This window comes from Rana temporaria, chromosome 6, assembly GCF_905171775.1.
Source record: "Rana temporaria chromosome 6, aRanTem1.1, whole genome shotgun sequence".
Taxonomy (NCBI): Eukaryota; Metazoa; Chordata; class Amphibia; order Anura; family Ranidae; genus Rana; species Rana temporaria.
In genome coordinates, this window is record NC_053494.1 from 16,920,801 (window position 1) to 16,939,382 (window position 18,582).

The 18,582-nt window shown below is 45.9% G+C and overlaps 1 protein-coding gene across 1 annotated transcript in view; it reads right to left on the bottom strand.

The window, feature by feature from the left end:
* The window catches only part of RAI1 (retinoic acid induced 1), a 253,274-nt gene that overhangs the window by 136,957 nt on the left and 97,735 nt on the right, over positions 1–18,582 (bottom strand). The window contains exon 2 of the mRNA XM_040356343.1: positions 8,065–8,260. The gene's annotated coding sequence lies outside the window, so the exon portion shown is untranslated. The remainder of the gene's footprint in view (positions 1–8,064; positions 8,261–18,582) is intronic.

Consider the following 18,582-nt stretch of genomic DNA (forward strand, 5'->3'; position numbering starts at 1 on the left):
TTTTTTAACCGATGGTTAAATAACCTATCGGTTTTGACCTATGAAAACGGTCCATCAGACCGTTGTCCTCTGGTTAACCTATCGTGTGTATGAGGCCTAAAACAGCACATATTGGTAAAAGCTAGACAGTAAGAGGTGAACCTCTTAACCACCTAGCACAGTGGTCTCCAAAATATGGCCCAGGGGCCAGATGGGGCCCAAAGGGAAGAAAAAGAAAGGCGCACCAGCCTAGTGTATTACCGTTTGACAGTTTAATAAATGGATAAAATAAAAATAAAACTACTCACAAACGAGATAGTAAAAAGGCTTGTCAACAACGGTATGATGATAGATAACCTTTGAGCCGCAATCCCAGATGGGGGGGGGGGAGAAGGTATGTCACTGCCGGCTGACGCGTTTCAAGGCAGCAGAGGCCTCTTCATCAGAGCTCAGCCAGATGGGGCCCCTTGCTTGCTCTTGGGGCACTATTCCTTCAACTGACACTAATTATGGGCCATCATCGCTTCCACCATCATCAACGGGGCACGTTTCCTCCTGCTGATACCGAACAACGGGGCACTATTCCTCCTGCTGATACCAACAATGGGGCACTATTCCTCCTGCTGATACCATCAATGGGGCACTATTCCTCCTGCTGATACCAACAATGGGGAACTATTCCTCCTGCTGATATCAGTAGTATTTGGTAGATCATAAGCTCAATAATGGCATGCAATGCCAAGCTGTGGTTTCAAAAGCGAGCAAGTCCTTTCTTGTATTAAGGTAGGCACTCCAGAGAAAGAGATATATCATTTTGCCCCCCTGTTAAAATCATTAGCAAGACCTCATCTGGAATATGCAGTTCAGTTTTGGGCACCAGTTCTCAAAAAGGATACCAGGGAACTGGAGAAAGTGCAGAGAAGGGCAACCAAACTGATAAGAGGCATGGAGGAGCTCAGCTATGAGGAAAGATTAGAAGAACTGAATTTATTCTCTCTTGAGAAGAGGAGATTAAGGGGGGAGATGATCAACATGTACAAATATAAGAGCTGTGAAAATGTGGAACAGACTGCAGAGGTGGTTCTGGACAGCTCAGTAGATTGCTTTAAGAAAGGCCTGGATTCTTTCCTAAATGTATATAATCAGGGCCGATCCACCCTATAGGCTCACTATGCAAGCCGCTTAGGGCCCCGCAAAGCTGTGGAGGGCCCCCCAAATTACTAGAGGCCCCGCATGGTGAGAAGTCATTTTTGGCCCCTCACCCTGCTTCTCAACTCGCTGGCTGCATGGGAGAAGAGGTAAGAAGTCAGCACCCCCCGCTTCTCACTTTAATGTAAGATGTAATTTCCGACAGCACAGCAGAACACCCCCTCTTTAATGTGACATGTCACTGTCTGCAGCGCCCCCCCGCCGCTTCTCAACTTTAATTTGACATGTCATTTTCGGCTGTTGAGGAGTATTGTATATCATGCACTGAGTGTTAAACGAATGCACTCCAACCACATTTTCAAAGTCCGCTGGTACCCTTGTCTATGACTGAGGTTCTTCCTATTATCTCTCAAACACAATGAAATCTGTCGCACATGGCTCCTTGTACCCAGAGATTTTGACACACCAATGAACTCAATTCTGTCTTATATGCATTTATATAGTATTAGCATATGCTATAATTTGTTGTTATAGTAAAATGTGTGCAAAAAGTTGTATAAAGATTGTGCAAAAAAATTGTATAAAATTTGTGCAAATTTTTTTTATAAAATGTGTGCACAAAAAATTGTATACAATTTGTGCAACAATGTGTATAAAATTTGTGCAAAAATGTGTATAAAATTTGTGCAAAAATGTGTATAAAATTTGTGCAAAAAGGTGTATAAAATTTGTGCAAAAATGTGTATAAAATTTGTGCAAAAATGTGTATAAAATTTGTGCAAAAATGTGTATAAAATTTGTGCAAAAATGTGTATAAAATTTGTGCAAAAATGTGTATAAAATGTGTGCAAAAATGTGTATAAAATGTGTGCAAAAATTTGTGTATAAAATTGGTGCAACAATGTGTATAAAATTTGTGCAAAAATGTGTATAAATTTGTGCAAAAATGTGTATAAAATTTGTGCAAAAATGTGTATAAAATTTGTGCAAAAAAAAAAAAAAAAGGAATAAAATTTGTGAAAAAAAAAAATGTATAAAATTTGTGCAAAAAAAAAAAAAAAAAAAATGTATAAAATGGGTGCAAATTTAAACATACAAAAATGAAGTGCCTTCACATGCAGCATCTCGCAAGGACTAAAGTACCAGACCAGTTTTGGTATGACAGACTCCTTTAAAATTGTCCACTGGCTTAGGTTTTACACAATTCTGCACTAGCCCCGCTCTAATCACTCTCCAAAGGGAACAGTCCTTGTAGAGCTGTACTGTACTATGCCTTCAATGACACCGTTAAAAACAAACTGCAGCTGCCTAAATCTCCTTCTCTGACAGGGCTTGCACGGTTATGATAAAGGAGCCACTTAACGTGTCATCGGCGCATGACATCATTTTCCCTGTGCTCTCCGGCAGGGTGTCACGTGACTCCTTGTTTGGCCCGTATCGCATGCATCAGTAAATTTGCTCTTAGCGTCTCTGTTGCACCGGATTAAATCACATTGCAATATGCTTTTATTCTAATGGACTTTGGATCCATTCTGGTTGCCAGGGTGAGCAATGGCATCCAGTCTCCTCTATGTGGTGCTGCCCCTTTAAGCCCTTGTATCTCGGAGGAAGCGGCATAAATAGTAGGTGACCAAACCAATTAAAGGAGAGCTCCAAGAGTAGTAAAAACACACAGTAATAACAAAGGCATACAAAAAAAAAAAACTAGAATCGTTCCATACATTTTTACATCTACAACTGCAAAGAAATCTGTCCAACAACAAACCATTTAATACTCATACTGCAGTTTCATTCGAGAACAAACCCCTCTCATATTCATACATATCTTAAAAAGGACCACAGAATTGGGCTTATGCCGGAATTTGAATATGCATTCCTAATCTGCTATAATTGGCCAGGTTTATTTGACTTTGCCCCATTTGGATTTACCGACATTGGGGTAGATTCAGGTACCTTTTGCGGCGGCGTATCCTCCAGATACGCCGCCGTAGTTTGAATTTCGCTCCCGCGTAGCGTTAAGCCGATTCAGAAAGGCAGTTACGCTGAAAAAATATGCTTCCTCCACCGAAGCAACTTGATTGTGCAATATAACTTTGGCCGCTAGGGGCGCTTCCGTTGTTGTCGGCGTAGAATATGCTAATTTCCTAGATACGCCGATTCACACACGTACGTGCGCCCGGCGTTCGTTTTTTACGTCATTTGCGTTAAGGCTTTTTCGGCGTAAGGCTGCTCCTGCTATTAGGAGGCGCAGCCAATGTTAAGTATGGACGTCGTTCCCGCGTCGAAATTTTAAAATTTTACGTCGTTTGCGTAACTCGTTCGTGAATGGGGCTGGACGTCATTTACGTTCACGTCGAAACCAATGGCGTCCTTGCGACGTCATTTAGCGCAATGCACGTCGGGAAATTTTAGGGACGGCGCATGCGCAGTACGTTCGGCGCGGGAACGCGCCTTATTTAAATGATCCACGCCCCCTACCCAGATCATTTAAATTAGGCGGGCTTGCGCCGGGGGATTTACGCTACGCCGCCGCAACTTACGGAGCAAGTGCTTTGTGAATACAGCACTTTCTCCTGTATGTTACGGCGGCGTAGCTTAAATACGATACTCTGCGCCGCCGTTTAAATTTCGCGCCCCTACCTGAATCCACCCCATTATCTGAAAACGACTTTGAAGCTGAGGTCTGAAAGTTGCTACCCTGACTATTGACTAAATCATGCCTTTGTTTCTCATCCAGGGCGCCATGGCACCATAGGGGTTCCCCCAGGGTGCGGAAATCACAAGAAACAGTTTGCCCTGGATGAGGGGACCCCGATAGTGGGGGGGGGGGTGTTCTGTGATTATGGGGGCTCTGATGTGTTGGGGAGATGCCAATGTGATGAGGCTCTGACCCTGTGACGATGGGGGGGCCTCTGATGTATAGGGATGATTTTGATGTGATGGGGGGGACTCTGGGGCTTTTTCTTGCAGTTCTCGCACCCCCAGCATTGAATGTATGTAATGGCAAAGGGTGCTGGGTGTGTTGGAAGGTCTATTGATGCTGGCTTCTGTGGGATCTAATGTTGCTGGGATGGATCTTTTGAGGGGGTGGGGTCTATTGTTGCTGGCTTTTGGGGAATCTATTATTGCCGCCACAGATTTATAATTGTGGGTTGGGGGGGGGGTCTATTGTTCCTGGCGGCAGGCGATTTATTTTACTGCTTTTGTTGTTATCATTAACACATTCCATATAAATTTCTTAACACCACAAAATTATGCTTGGGTTTTGTATTTTCTAAAAGGGGTGGCATTGGGAGGTGGGTTGTGGGCGGAACCAAGGGATGGTGTTCAGAAGTGGGTCGCGGGAGGAGACAAGGGGTGTCTCGGTAGAAGGAAGTTCCTGCACATTTTTTTATTGAGAAAAAGAGCCTGGGGGACTCTATTGTGAAGGGAAGTCCTCTGACGTGATAGGGGCCTCTGAAGTGATAGGGGGGGCTTCTGATGTGATGGAGGACCTCTGGTGTGTATTGGACTTCTGATGGTTGTGTTCATCGTGCCAAGCTATGTGGTATGTGATAGGGGGGGGCTTCTGATGTGATGGAGGATCTCTGGTGTGAATGGGACTTCTGATGGTTGTGTTCATCGTGCCAAGCTCAAGTTTCCCATTAAGAAGTAACATTTAAAGTGGAAGTAAACCTTCCTATCGTTTTCAGCCAAGGAAGCTGCCATCTTGGCCTCTGTTTAATCTACAACTGCCATGTGATCAGTTAGGACACCAGCCATTGAATGGTTTGACAGTTTGGTTGAGAGCACAACCAATGGGAGTGTTACATTTTCAGCACGTGCCGGAAAGGTAACGGCTTTATGGATGGGTTTACTTCTGCTTTCAGTTACACATGCGGTCTCCAAGCTTCTAAAAATGTACATAGCAGCATCAATAACAGAGCCCTATGATTAAGTGTAATGTAAACTTTAGAGCCCATTTTTTTACCTCTCATACACAATGATGGTCTGGGAAGCAGAATGTGCCATCACCATGAGGTCAGGTAACGGACACTGTGACAATGGTCAGATTTCATGTAGTCCAAGACGGGTTTTAACTCCAAATATATATCTTTTTTTGGAGATGAAAGTCGGACTTGGACTAGGAGAAATCTGACCATTGTCACAGTGTCAGTTACCTGACCTCATGGTGATGGCACATTCTGGACCTCTCATACACATTGGTGGTCTGGGAAGCAGAACGTGCCATCACCATAGACTACATGAAATCTGACCGTTGTCACAGTGTCAGTTACCTGACCTCATGGCGATGGCACATTCTGCTTCCCAGACCACCATTGTGTATGAGAGGTTCAGAATGTGCCATCACCATGAGCTCCAGTAACTGACCCTGTGACAATGGTCAGATTTCATGTAGTCCAAGTCCGGTTTTCAGCTCCAAATAGATACCTTGGACTAGGAGAAATATGACCATTGTCACAGTGTCAGTTACCTGACCTCATGGTGAGGGCACATTCTGGACCTCTCATACACAATGGTGGTCTGGGAAGCAGAATGTGCCATCGCCATGAGGTCAGGTAACTGACACTGACAACAGTCAGATTTCATGTAGTCCATGGTGAGGGCACATTCTGGACCTCTCATACACAATGGTGGTCTGGGAAGCAGAATGTGCCATCGTCATGAGGTCAGGTAACTGACACTGTGACAACAGTCAGATTTAATGTAGTCCATGGTGATGGCACATTCTGCTTCCCAGACCACCAATGTGTATGAGAGGTCCAGAATGTGCCATCACCATGAGGTCAGGTAACTGACACTGACAATGGTCAGATTTCTCCTAGTCCAAGACCGGCTTTCATCTCCAAAAAAGGTATCTATTTGGAGCTAAAAACCGGACTTGGACTACATGAAATCTGACCATTGTCAGTTACCTGACATCATGGTGATGGCACATTCTGCTTCCCAGACCACTCATCACCATGAGGTCAGGTAACTGACACTGTGACAACGGTCAGATTTCATGTAGTCCAAGTCTGACTTTCCTCAAGCTAAGTAAACCTAGATAAGGAGGCATGTGGAATTCTTCTATGAGTAACCATGCACAGGTATCTTTTTTTTCTTTTATAAAACAGAAACTTATTTATTTATAACCTTCAGTACAAGTACTGCAGTAGCTCATAACCATGGAAAGAAAAAGCGGATCATGATAACCTGCTTTTATGTGACGTTACTGATGATCAGTAGATGAAAGGGCAGCCCATCCAATGCCGATATGTCCGTTTTGGGTGAATGCTGCTAGGCTGAATCATAAGCAGGCTTCTTCTATATTTTTTTATGGATTAGAGTGGTGGGAGTTCCCCACTGGAGATCACAGTTCTGCCCCATTCTGCCACGAAGTGACGCACAGGGAGTTTGACACTCCATAGATAATCTAGACAACGGATGGGTGGACCTGACAACACAGGTGTAGAGACTTCATTGACGGAGCCCCAAGGGATATAAAACCATGACTGATCAGCTCAACCCCTTGAGATCTCCCCAAAACTGACTTATGGGATTTGGGTTCCTCGACCCTTAAATTTACCCCCACTCACCAAAGAATTTATTAAAGTCCAACACATCTGGATCCAGGTACTGCAGAGGTGTGCCCCCCTTAAATGAGAGTTCATACAAGTGCCAGACGTGGAGGAAAACTCAGAAATGGACATTGCGGAAGGTTCCAAGAATCTCTCGCATGTGCGTATTACAGTAGGTTTCTGTAGCAACACAATCTCACCTGCAAGGTTCTTTCCTCCTGTCACTCATTTCTGACACCTTCCCTCAAAAAATAAAAAATAAAAAAAGAAAAGCAGCCGACCATTCAGAACAAGACAGCTTGATACCCAAACTAATCACTGTAGGAAGATTTCCAAGCAACTGCCCACATCCGCAGCTGCTAATCGCCAATCTGCCCTAATGATCTTTCGCCAGCCCTACATCAATAACAATGCACAACCAGTTATCGATGGACCGAGAGATTAACAAGGCTTATGCAATAAGGCGCTGCAAAGACCAATCAGGATCTGAGCAGTGCGGTTACCCACGGCAACCCGCGACGAGCAGTCAAAACAAGGAAGGATGACGGTCTTGTTGCCATGAGTTACTGTGCACCCCACTTAACCTTCGTATTCAGGTGCCTGTTTGGTTTTAAGGGGAAAGGGGTGCCTTGTATATTTAAAGAGAAAATTACTAAATTACTATGCTTTTAATATCTCTTCTATTCGCAGAACAAGTGCGATCTTGTTATCCATTGGCAGGAGGCTCCTTGGGTTCCAAAGTCTGGTAATGTCCAGTTTATGCATCATGTTCATTTGGAAAAAAAGTCAAAAGAGCTTACAATCTAAAAAAAACAAAACTATGTACGATAATATAAATAAGCTTCTCTATTTCATAATAGCTGCATTTGTTAACAAGGTAGTATCTATCCATCTATCAACCATCTACAGTATCCATCTATGAATTTTGCACAATACCAGACCCTAATGAACTAGATAGAGACCTCAGACCTCCGATTACCATCATAGTGCAGGTGCCATCCTCGGGGTCCTGTCCTTTTACATGCATCGCCACAGTTGGGCACCTATAAAACTGACCACTTTCCCCAGCAGGAGTAAAAACGCATAACTTGGATCTGCATCTACTAGAGCTGACTTTGTCCCCCAACACAACAGACCGATCACCCCATACACTTTAAGCCCCCCTTTCTTAATAAGACAATAAGCAAAGTGCAGTAACCTACAGCAACCAATAATCAAATCACTTTCCCTTATCCTGGCGGACCCTTCAACCAGCGACCGGTTGCTACAGGCTACTGCACATCGTCAATGCCTCTTCGAGATGCTTTACTGAATATAGACATGGAACAAGAACCCCCCCCCCTCCCCTCCATAGGACAATATAGCAATAGGGTACCTGGGTCGTTGGCTCCGTCCGCTTCTCTCTTAGGGCACGGTGACCAGGGTACGTCCTTAGGAGGCGAAGATGTGAAAAATGGTACCATTCGTATTTTTCATCCTCCTCAGCAAGCCTTCAAAGCCTTCTCAGTGGTGATTATTCACAAACCACTGGGGATGAGAGGTAATTAGGACCGTCCGCTGTAGCATCCAGCCTGAAAATGTAGAGGCAGAAGAAGGAGGGGTGTGAGAGCAGACAGCATTAGCAGGGAAGAGAGGGGAGGTGTGTGTGGTGGTGGTGGTGGTAGGGGGGGGTTCATTGACAGTGTCTATTGAGACATCAGGTCGGGGGGTTCGAGATGTGCTGAGATGCTGCTGGCACGGCAGCCTTTGTTTGGGGAGAAGGTGGCGTGCCCCCCTTTCTCTCTCTCTCGCTCGCTCTCTCGTGTGCGTTGCTTGTGTGTGCGCGCTGGATGAGTGTGCGGCTGCCTGTTTGTGCCAGGAATAGCAAGCAAGGAGCTCTGAAATGCCAACGACAGGGGTCAGGGAGAGACAGTTCAGCTATGCTCTTTGCTTGCTATCCTCAAGAGAGCCAAAGAGGAGGAGAGAGAGAGAGAGAGAGAGCGCAAAGCCAGGCTTCACTAGCCATGATCCATCAATAATACATCCTAAATTCTCTCTGCCATTAACTCTTCCAAGGTCACCAACGAGAAGGTGCACAAATGATCGCCTGGAGCGGAGGTGACGGATCCTGAAGGATCACAGAGGCTTCTTCTTTTTGGAGCTTCTATCAAAAAGGTTCTATTTTAGAATATGGGGTCAGGCTACATGCACACCAGCTTCTAGACCTTCCTTTTTAGAAATAGTTTTTCATCTTTTATTTCATTTTTTTTAATGCAAGAAAAAAAAAAAAAAAAAGCTTTATAAAAAAATAAATTCTATATAAGGCGCTCAAAGCGCATAAAAACATATAGCCAGATTCACGTAGAGATATGACAGTAGATACGCCGTCGTAACTCCGAATCTGCGCCGTCGTATATTTAAGTGTATTCTCAAATTGAGATACGCTTAAAGCGGGGGTTCACCCGCACATGACACTTTTTCCCCTTAGATGGATGCTCGTTTTGTCTAGGGGAATTGGCTAGTTGTTTTAAAATATGATCCGTACTTACCGTTTACGAGATGCATCTTCTCCGCCGCTTCCGGGTATGGGCTGCGGGAGCGGGCGTTCCTATTTTGATTGACAGTCTTCCGAGAGGCTTCCGACGGTCGCATCCATCGCGTCACGATTTTCCGAAAGAAGCCGAACGTCGGTGCGCAGGCGCAGTATAGAGCCGCACCGACGTTCGACTATAGTGACGCGATGGATGCGACCGTCGGAAGCCTCTCGGAAGACTGTCAATCAAGAAGGAACGCCCATTCCCGCAGCCCATACCCGGAAGCGACGGAGAAGATGCATCTCGAAAACGGGTAAGTACGGATCATATTTTAAAACAACTAGCCGATTCCCCTAGACAAAACGAGCAGGAATCTAAGGGGAAAAGGTCAAAAAAGAAATAAATGGGTGAACTCCCGCTTTAAGTGTATTCTCAAATTGAGATACACTTAAATGTAGCTAAGATACGACCGCCGGCGCCGTCGTATCTTAGCTTCCCATTTACGCTGGCCCGCTAGGGGCGTGTACGCTGATTTACGCCTAGACCACGTAAATCAGTGAGATACGCCTATTCACGAACGTACGCTTGCCCGTCGCAGTAAAGATATACGCCGTTTACGTAAGGCGTAAAGATAATCCACCAAAAAGATGGCGCAGCCAATGTTAAGTATGGACGTCGGAAACCGCCGTCGAATTTCACGTCGTTTGCGTAAGTCGATTCAGAATAGGGCTGGGCGTAGGTTACGTTCACGTCGAAAGCATTGACTATTTGCGACGTGATTTGGAGCATGCGCACTGGGATACGTCCACGGACGTTCGTTCAAAACGTCATTTACGTGGGGTCATGCTTTATTTACATAAAACACGCCCACCTCTTTACAATTTGAATTAGGCGCGCTTACGCCGCGGGCACATTTACGCTACGCCGCCGTAACTTAGGACGCAAGTGCTTTGTGAATACAGCACTTGCCTCTCTAACTTACGGCGGGGTAGCGTAAATGAGATATACGCTACGCCTGCCTAACGTTAGGCACGTCTACCTGAATCTGGCCAATAGACATTTTTAAATCAGCCCTTGTCTCTGAAAGCCAACAGAGAACCTACATATTCCGGGAAGGCAAGTTTCCCTGCTGGGAATTGAGCCCAGGACTGTGGAAAGCAGGGCTGCTTTTGCCTTTTTTTTGGGGCCTCTTTAGCCACATAAATATTAGCATGGAGTTCCGTTAAATGTTATTTTTTTTTTTTCGTGGTTTGCAAGTGAATAACTAGGCAGGTTATGGTAAAGGTGGGCTAAAAAGGAAGTGAAGGGTTCCTTTCATCGTGCTTAACCATAATCTGTGTGGTTTTATTTTCTCGTAGCAACCCCAAGCCCTATTCTATGGAAGCCATGCACGGATGATGGCTAACAGCTGTATGCACAATGGAATAAATGGCTCCATTATATGAGGCTTTATCTGTGCTGGAAACCGGCGGCACTGAAAGCACAGCTGGCCCCGGGACATGAGGGCCCCCCAATCGCATTACTGCCCGCCAATCGCTAACACCTTTAGAGGCAGCGGCCAGGGGTGTACACACATCATAGCAGGAATTATAACCCCCCCCCCTCCCCCGGTTGCTTTTTCGATGAGTACCCTGCAACCACTTGAAATGTAGAAGGGGCTACAGCTGGCATTGAAAAGGGGCGTTGCAACGCCTCCTCACCCCCTGCCAAATGCTCTCCGAATGTGGATCGCTCTTCAGAGACCAAAGCAAGTGCGAACAAGCCCTAAAGGAGGGATTTCAATGGCTTATACCAATATATCATTATATGAGAAAAAAAACATACATTTTTAGGATTTGTGATACAGATGTGATGAGGCATCCAGGTAATTAAAGGGGTTGTAAACCTTTGTGTTTTTTCACCTTAATGCATCCTATGCGTTAACCACTTCCTTACTGGGCACATATACCCCTTCCTGACCAGGTGAAATTTCAGCTTTCGCCACTGCGTCACTTTAACTGACTATTGCGCGGTCGTGCGACGTGGCTCCCAAACAAAATTGACGTCCTTTTTTTCCCCACAAATAGAGCTTTCTTTTGGTGGTATTTGATCGCCTCTGCGGTTTTTATTTTTTGCGCTATAAACAAAAATAGAGCGACAATTTTGAAAAAAAAACAATATTTTTCTGCTGGGCGAGAGCACGTAGCTATACGTCACCTCGCCAGGCAGCCAATAGGGGCGCGCGCGTCCCTGACTCCCGTGCCCGGTGATCGCTGCCGGGCACCCGTGATTGCTCGTTACAGAGCGAGGACCGGGGAGAAATGCCTGACAATGTATGAACAGCGATCAGTCATTTCCCCTAGTGAGGCCACTCCCCCTACAGTTAGAACACACCCAGGGAACATACTTAACCCCTTCCCCGCCCCCTAGTGTTAACCCCTTCCCTGCCAGTGGCATTTTTATAGTATATAATGTCGCAGTACCGAAAGAAAAAAAAAAAAATCGCTGATCGCCGCCATTACTAGTAAAAAAAAATATTAATAAAAATGCCATAAAACTACCCACTATTTTGTAAACGCTATAACTTTTGCGCAAATCAATCAATAAACGCTTATTGCGATTTTTTTAACGAAAAATATGTAGTTCAAAATTGTCGCTCTATTTTTGTTTATAGAGCAAAACCTAAAAACCGCAGAGGTGATCAAATACCACCAAAAGACTGAGTGAGAAATTCAGACAAAGAAAAAAACATTTAGAAGGGAAATAGAAGGAAAAGGTAAGTGAACCAACAATGCACTAGCTTAAAAGGAACCTATTTAGAAAAGAAAAAACAAACCTTTACAACCCCTTTAAGGTGAAAAAACACTTGCAGTGTCCGGCTCCCCTCCCCTCCGTTTTACTTACCTGAGCCTCAAATTTCCGTGGGCGCGAACCCACTTCACTCTCTCCACGGCTTCACAGCTCTTCATTTAATAGATCAATAGCAGCGCAGCCATTGGCTCTCACGGCTGTCAATCAAATCCAATGACGTGGCCGCTGGGGGCGGGGCCGAGTCATACACGATGGACTCCAAGTGTATGACATGGGAGTGCGCCAGCAAGGTAACCCCCTCAGGAGCGAGCTTCCCAGAGGGGGTTATCTATTGCGGGGAGGAGCCGCGAGAGCCGTCGTGGGATCCCAGAAGAGGAGGATCGGGGACACGCTGTGCAAAAAGAGCTGCACAGTGGAGGTAAATAAGACATGTTTGTTATTTTAAAAAAAAATTAAAAAGAACCTTTACAATCGCTTTAAAGTATATGTAAAGCCTCACCTTGTAAAATTACCTATTCAGTTTAAAATGTAAATATAGTTAAGTCAGTAGAACCAAGTTTTACTAAATCACTCCTGGCTGCCCCCCCCCCCCCCAAGAGATAGCATCCCTTTTTATTTTGCGCCCCATCATTAAATAAATATATAATAAATAAATCAAACACTGCATGCTTTTAAAAAGTCTAATAGGTAGATTCAAAACTCAGAATCTACGCTGCCGTATGTTTAAGCGTATGCTCAAACAGAGATACGCTCAAACAAAGCTAAGATAGAACGGCGCAAGCCGGCCTATCTTAGCTTGCAATTTTTCGGATGGGCGCTAGGTGACGCTTCCATTGCGGCCGGCGTAGATTATGTAAATGAGCTTTTACGCCGATTCCCGAACGTACGTCAGGCCGCTGCAGTAGAATTACGTTGTTTCCGTAAGGCCTTAGGCGGCCTAAAGTTATTCCACCTATGAGGTGGAATAACAATGTTAAAGTATGGCCGCCGTTCCCGCCACGAGGTTCGAATTATTTACGTCGTTTGCGTAAGTCGTAAGCGAATTGGGAGTTACGTCGTTTACGTCCACGTCAAAATCAATAGGCCCGTACGGCGTACTTAGCCGCAATGCGCCCTGGGAAATGTGGGCGCCCGGCGCATGCGCAGTGTAAAAAAATGTCAAAAAACGTGAGGTCAAGCCTCATTTCCATACAACACGCCCCCCTCCAGGCTAGGCTACGCCGACCTAAAGATAATCCATTCTAGCTGAATCTACCTATATATGTGTACTGTATGTTTATGGACCAATCTTCTAAAGCTGGTCCCACTCATTACGAAGAACTATGTTGTTTAACAATCGACAAGAGATTGTACAAATTGTAATGTGTGGGCACTCCCATTTAGAGGTATAGGTGACACCTTTTTTTAAGTTTCAGTAGGGTTTGAGTTTTCGACATAAAGTATCTCTCATTAGACCCTTTGTTTGGCCCATGCTGTGTCTATTCAATGTGAGTGAGAGGTCTGGCAAAGGACACCTCAAGTACCAGGATTGGGTGGTAGGTCCAAGAACACGAATAGTCGGGATGGCTAAACATTTCTGTTCATGCCCACAAGAACAGTGCCTCAGGCACTGGGATTGGGTGGTGGCCTTAAGAACAAATGGCCAGCATGGGAATGGGAGCAGGATGTGATTAACATAGCTAGACCACCTCTAGACTTCTTCAGTCACCAGAATTGGGTGGTAGGCCCAAGAACTTGATTGGTTAGCGCGGCTAAACATTTCTGTAAATGTCAATGAGAATGGGAGGAGAAGGAGCTGAGCAGGAGGGCTCAACCGCCTCTAGACTTCCTCAGGCACCAGGATTGGGTGGTAGGCCCAACAACACGAATAGTCAGGATGGCTAAACATTTCTGTTCATGCCAGTAAGAATTGGAGGAGATGAGCAGGGCTCGACCGCCTCTAGACTTCCTCAGGCACCAGGATTGGGTGGTAGGCCCAACAACACGAATAGTCAGGATGGCTAAACATTTCTGTTCATGCCGGTAAGAATTGGAGGAGATGAGCAGGGCTAGACCACCTCTAGTCTTCCTCAGTCACCAGGATTGGGTAGCAGGCCATAGAACATAAAAGGTTATCATGGTTGGATGTTGCTATTTGTGTCGATGACAATGAGAGGAGGAGGTAAGGAGCAGGGCTAGGCCACCTTTAGACTTCCTTCAGCACCAGAGTTGGGTGGTAGGCCCAAGAACATGAATGGTCAGCATTGCTGAAAAATTCTGTCTGTTAATGTCGACAAGAATAAGAGGAGGAGGAGATGAACAGGGCTAGACCACCTCTAGGCACTAGGATTGGGTGGTGGGCCCAAGAACACAAATGGACAGCATGGCTGAAAGTTTCTGTTCTTATCAACAAGAATGGGAGGAGGAGGCGATTAGCATGGCTAGACCACCTCTAGACTTCCTCAGGCACCAGGATTGGGTGGTGGGCCCAAGAACAAGAATGGTCAGCATGGCTAAACATTTCTGTTAATGTCAACGAGAATGGGAGGAGAAGGAGATGAGCAGGGCTCGACCACCTCTAGACTTCCTCAGGCACCAGGATTGGGTGGTGGGCCCAAGAACAAGAATGGGCAGCATGGTTGAGTGTTTCTATTCATGTAGATCAGGGGTCCTCAAACTACGGCCCTCCAGATGTTCAGGAACTACAATCCCCATCATGCCTAGTCATGTCTGTGAATGTCAAAGTCTCACAATGCCTCATGGGAGGTGTAGTTCTGCAATAACTGGAGGGCCGTAGTTTGAAGACCCATGATGTAGATGAAGATGGGAGGAGGAAGAGATGGACAGAGATGCCAGATGCTGCCTATCAGGAGCAACTAAGTCAGGTCCCCTTTCTTTAGATGTTTCTTTAGACCCCTTTCTTTAGCTCGTCACCTTGAGTAAGGGATCCATCAGGGCCTGAAACTTCAGTGCATTATGCTTGCTTCCATTCTTTAAACTTTTGCATTACAACCTCAAAAAAAGTTTTTGGAGATTTATTTTACGAGTGCTGGCTTTCTTTTCATGCTAATTTATATACCGTTACAGCTGCATACTTTGAAACCGTGGCAGCAGGGGTCTGGTACTGGATGGATTGGTCTAAAAATTTCCTTTTATAATGGGAGAATTAAAGTAAAAATTTGGATGCCATTAGCAACAAGATTTTTTTTTTCGGACACTGATATTAAAAAGCTTGCCACTCTCTCTGGACTGGACCAACCATTGCTTCCAGATGAAAACCTGAAACCAGTCAAGGACACCCTACTCTAGCTGTTCCAGGATAATTCTATGATACTTAAATGGTTCCAAGAAAAAAAAAAATCTATCCTCTATTAGGTAAAGTGTCGACTGACAGCTTTTTAACCTTGGGTGAATTATTGGCCACCAGGAAGCCGTAGACTTGAAAATCCTCCAGGTCTTGAGTCACGGCCAGCATATTAAGCGGGAGCCGTGTAGGATCGCTACTGTGTTTTGGGAGGCCGAGCTGTCAATCTTTTTGGCACGAGGATGCCAGACAACACAACATAGCAGCAAATAAAAGCATCGCCCTACCATGCAACATGTTTTCTTTGAATGCACAAACAGCCCCAGTACCTGTATTTTGGGTGAGAGAACAGAACTCCAGCACTGCAAATCTTGGGGTTCAGTAAAAAATAGAATGGAGTATACTGGATAGCAGTGCTTAAAAGGCTTGCAAGACACTAAGGCCGCGTACACATGATCAGTCCATCCGATGAGAATGGTCCGAAGGTTAACCAATGAAGCTGACCGATGGTCTGATGTGCCTACACACCATCGGTTAAAAAACTGATCGTGTCAGAACGCGGTGACGTGAAACACGACGTGCTGAAAAAAATTAAGTTCAATGCTTCCAAGCATGCGTCGACTTGATTCTGAGCATGCGCGGGTTTTTAACCGATGCTTTTGCATACTAACGATCGGTTTTGACCTATCGGTTAGGCGTCCATCGGTTGAATTTTAAAGCAAGTTCTCATTTTTTTGACCGAAGGTTAACTGACCGATGGGGCCCACACACGATCGGTTTGGACCAATGAAAACAGTCCTTCAGTCCGTTTTCATCGGTTTTGACCGATCGTGTGTACGCGGCCTAATACCTAGAACACACGATCGGTTTTCCTGGCAGTAAAAGTCAGCCGGGAAAACCGAGGGGAAAACCGAGAACCTGCTCGGCAACTTTTTCCCCCTACACACGACCGGGTTTCCCGAAAGGAAAACTGCCATGAGAGCTTTGGTCAGGAACCCTGACCAGGTGTATGCTCCATCACAGTCAGGGCTTTTTTTCAGCAGGAACGCGGGGGAACGCAGTTCTGGCACCTCCAGCTCTGAATGTATGTAATGTAAGGGGTGCTGGGGTGCACTGGAGGGTCTATTAATGCTGGCTGCTGGGGGATCTATTGTTGCTGGGGAGGTCAGTTGTTGCTGGTAGAGGATCTGTTGTTGTTGGAGGGCTCTTATGCTACTGGGAGACAATCTTGCTGGGAGACATCAACTGTTGAAGGAGAGGTCTATTGTTGTTAGCTGGTCAGAGTCTATTGTTGCTGGCTACAGGTGATCTTTTTTACTTCAAATTACTTAGTACCACAACTTGATACTTGGTTCTGAATCCATTACTGAGAGGTGGGTAGGGGGTGGAACCAAGGAATGGTTCTCAAAGATGGATAGGGAGTGGAACCAAGGAATGGTTCTCAAAGATGGATAGGGAGTGGAACCAAGGAATGGTTCTCATAGGTGGATAGGGAGTGGAAGCAAGGAATGGTGCCCAGAGGTTGGTAGGGAGTGGAACCAAGGAATGGTGCCCAGAGGTTGGTAGGGAGTGGAACCAAGGAATGGTGCTCGTAGGTGGGTGGGGATTGGAACCAAAGAATGGTGCTCGGATGTAGGTGGGGGGTGGAACCAACGAATGGTGCTCGGATGTAGGTGGGGGGTGGAACCAACGAATGGTGCTTAGAGGTCAGTAGAGGGTTGGAACCAAGGTATGGTGCTCTGAGGTGGTGCACACAACAGGTGACACGGAAGTAGGGAGTTCCTGCACCTATTCTCTGAGAAAAAAAGCCCTGATCACAGTGTTTCCCATAAGAAAACTGCGGGGTTAAAAACCGCCAGGAATCCCGGCGGGAAAAAAAAGAGAGCTGGTTTTCTTTTTTCTTTTTTTTCAGGCAGTTTTCCTGTCGGGAAAAACCGCGATGGAGCATACACACGAGCCAAAAGCTCTCATGGCAGTTTTTCTGTCGGGAAAACCGGTGGTGTGTACGAGGCTTTAGCCCGATAGTATAGTACTTGCATTAAAGAGAATCTGTCATTAGACCACATAAGCATGAACTGGGATAACGGTGTGCTAGCGAGAACCACAGGGTGAAATAAATCGTACTGCCATGTTATAAATCTGTTCCTAAGCGTTCCTGGGAGCACCCAAGCCAACTTGTAAGCTACATCTCAGGCATGCAAACATCTTACAGCCCAGTGCAGCTGCAGTTCAAGTGAGGTGCCAGAAGCAGTGCATTGTGGGAATTAGGGAAAGTGGATCTGCCAGAGCCAAATAAGTACAAAGTTTATGCTAAGTGATGTAGTGACAGGCTTCCTTCAAGCATCCAGCTATTCAATGCACATTGTGCTTAACTGAACCCCAGAATAAAAATCGGCCAATAGCTTTGTTGTGCATTATAATGGTAAGCGGAGTCTTACCGTATATTTAGGTTATAAAGTAGTCCATGGCCATAGTAAAAAGCCTGGGCCCTATCGTCATGCAGTAGAGCCAGAGCATTGGACTGAGTGTAAGCAATTTCCCTCTCTGCTAAGGTCAGACATGTCCCCTGTGGGTTAGAGCTACAGCCCACCAGAGAGTTAGAGCTACAGCCCACCAGAGAGAGTTAGAGCTACAGCCCACCAGAGAGAGTTAGAGCTACAGCCCACCAGAGAGAGTTAGAGCTACAGCCCACCAGAGTGAGTTAGAGCTACAGCCCACCAGAGAGAGTTAGAGCTACAGCCCACCAGAGAGAGTTAGAGCTACAGCCCACCAGAGAGAGAGAGAGCTACAGCCCACCAGAGAAAGCTTATAGCCCACCAGAGAGTTAGAGCTACAGCCCACCAGAGAGAGTTAGAGCTACAGCCCATCAGAGAGTGTTAGAGCTACAGCCCACCAGAGAGAGCTTATAGCCCACCAGAGAGTTAGCGCTACAGCCCACCAGAGAGTGTTAGAGCTACAGCCCACCAGAGAGTGTTAGAGCTACAGCCCACCAGAGAGTGTTAGAGCTACAGCCCACCAGAGAGTGTTAGAGCTACAGCCCACCAGAGAGAGTTAGAGCTACAGCCCACCAGAGAGTGTTAGAGCTACAGCCCACCAGAGAGAGTTAGAGCTACAGCCCACCAGAGAGTTAGAGCTACAGCCCACCAGAGAGAGTTAGAGCTACAGCCCACCAGAGAGTTAGAGCTACAGCCCACCAGAGAGAGTTAGAGCTACAGCCCACCAGAGAGTTAGAGCTACAGCCCACCAGAGAGTTAGAGCTACAGCCCACCAGAGAGTTAGAGCTACAGCCCACCAGAGAGTTAGAGCT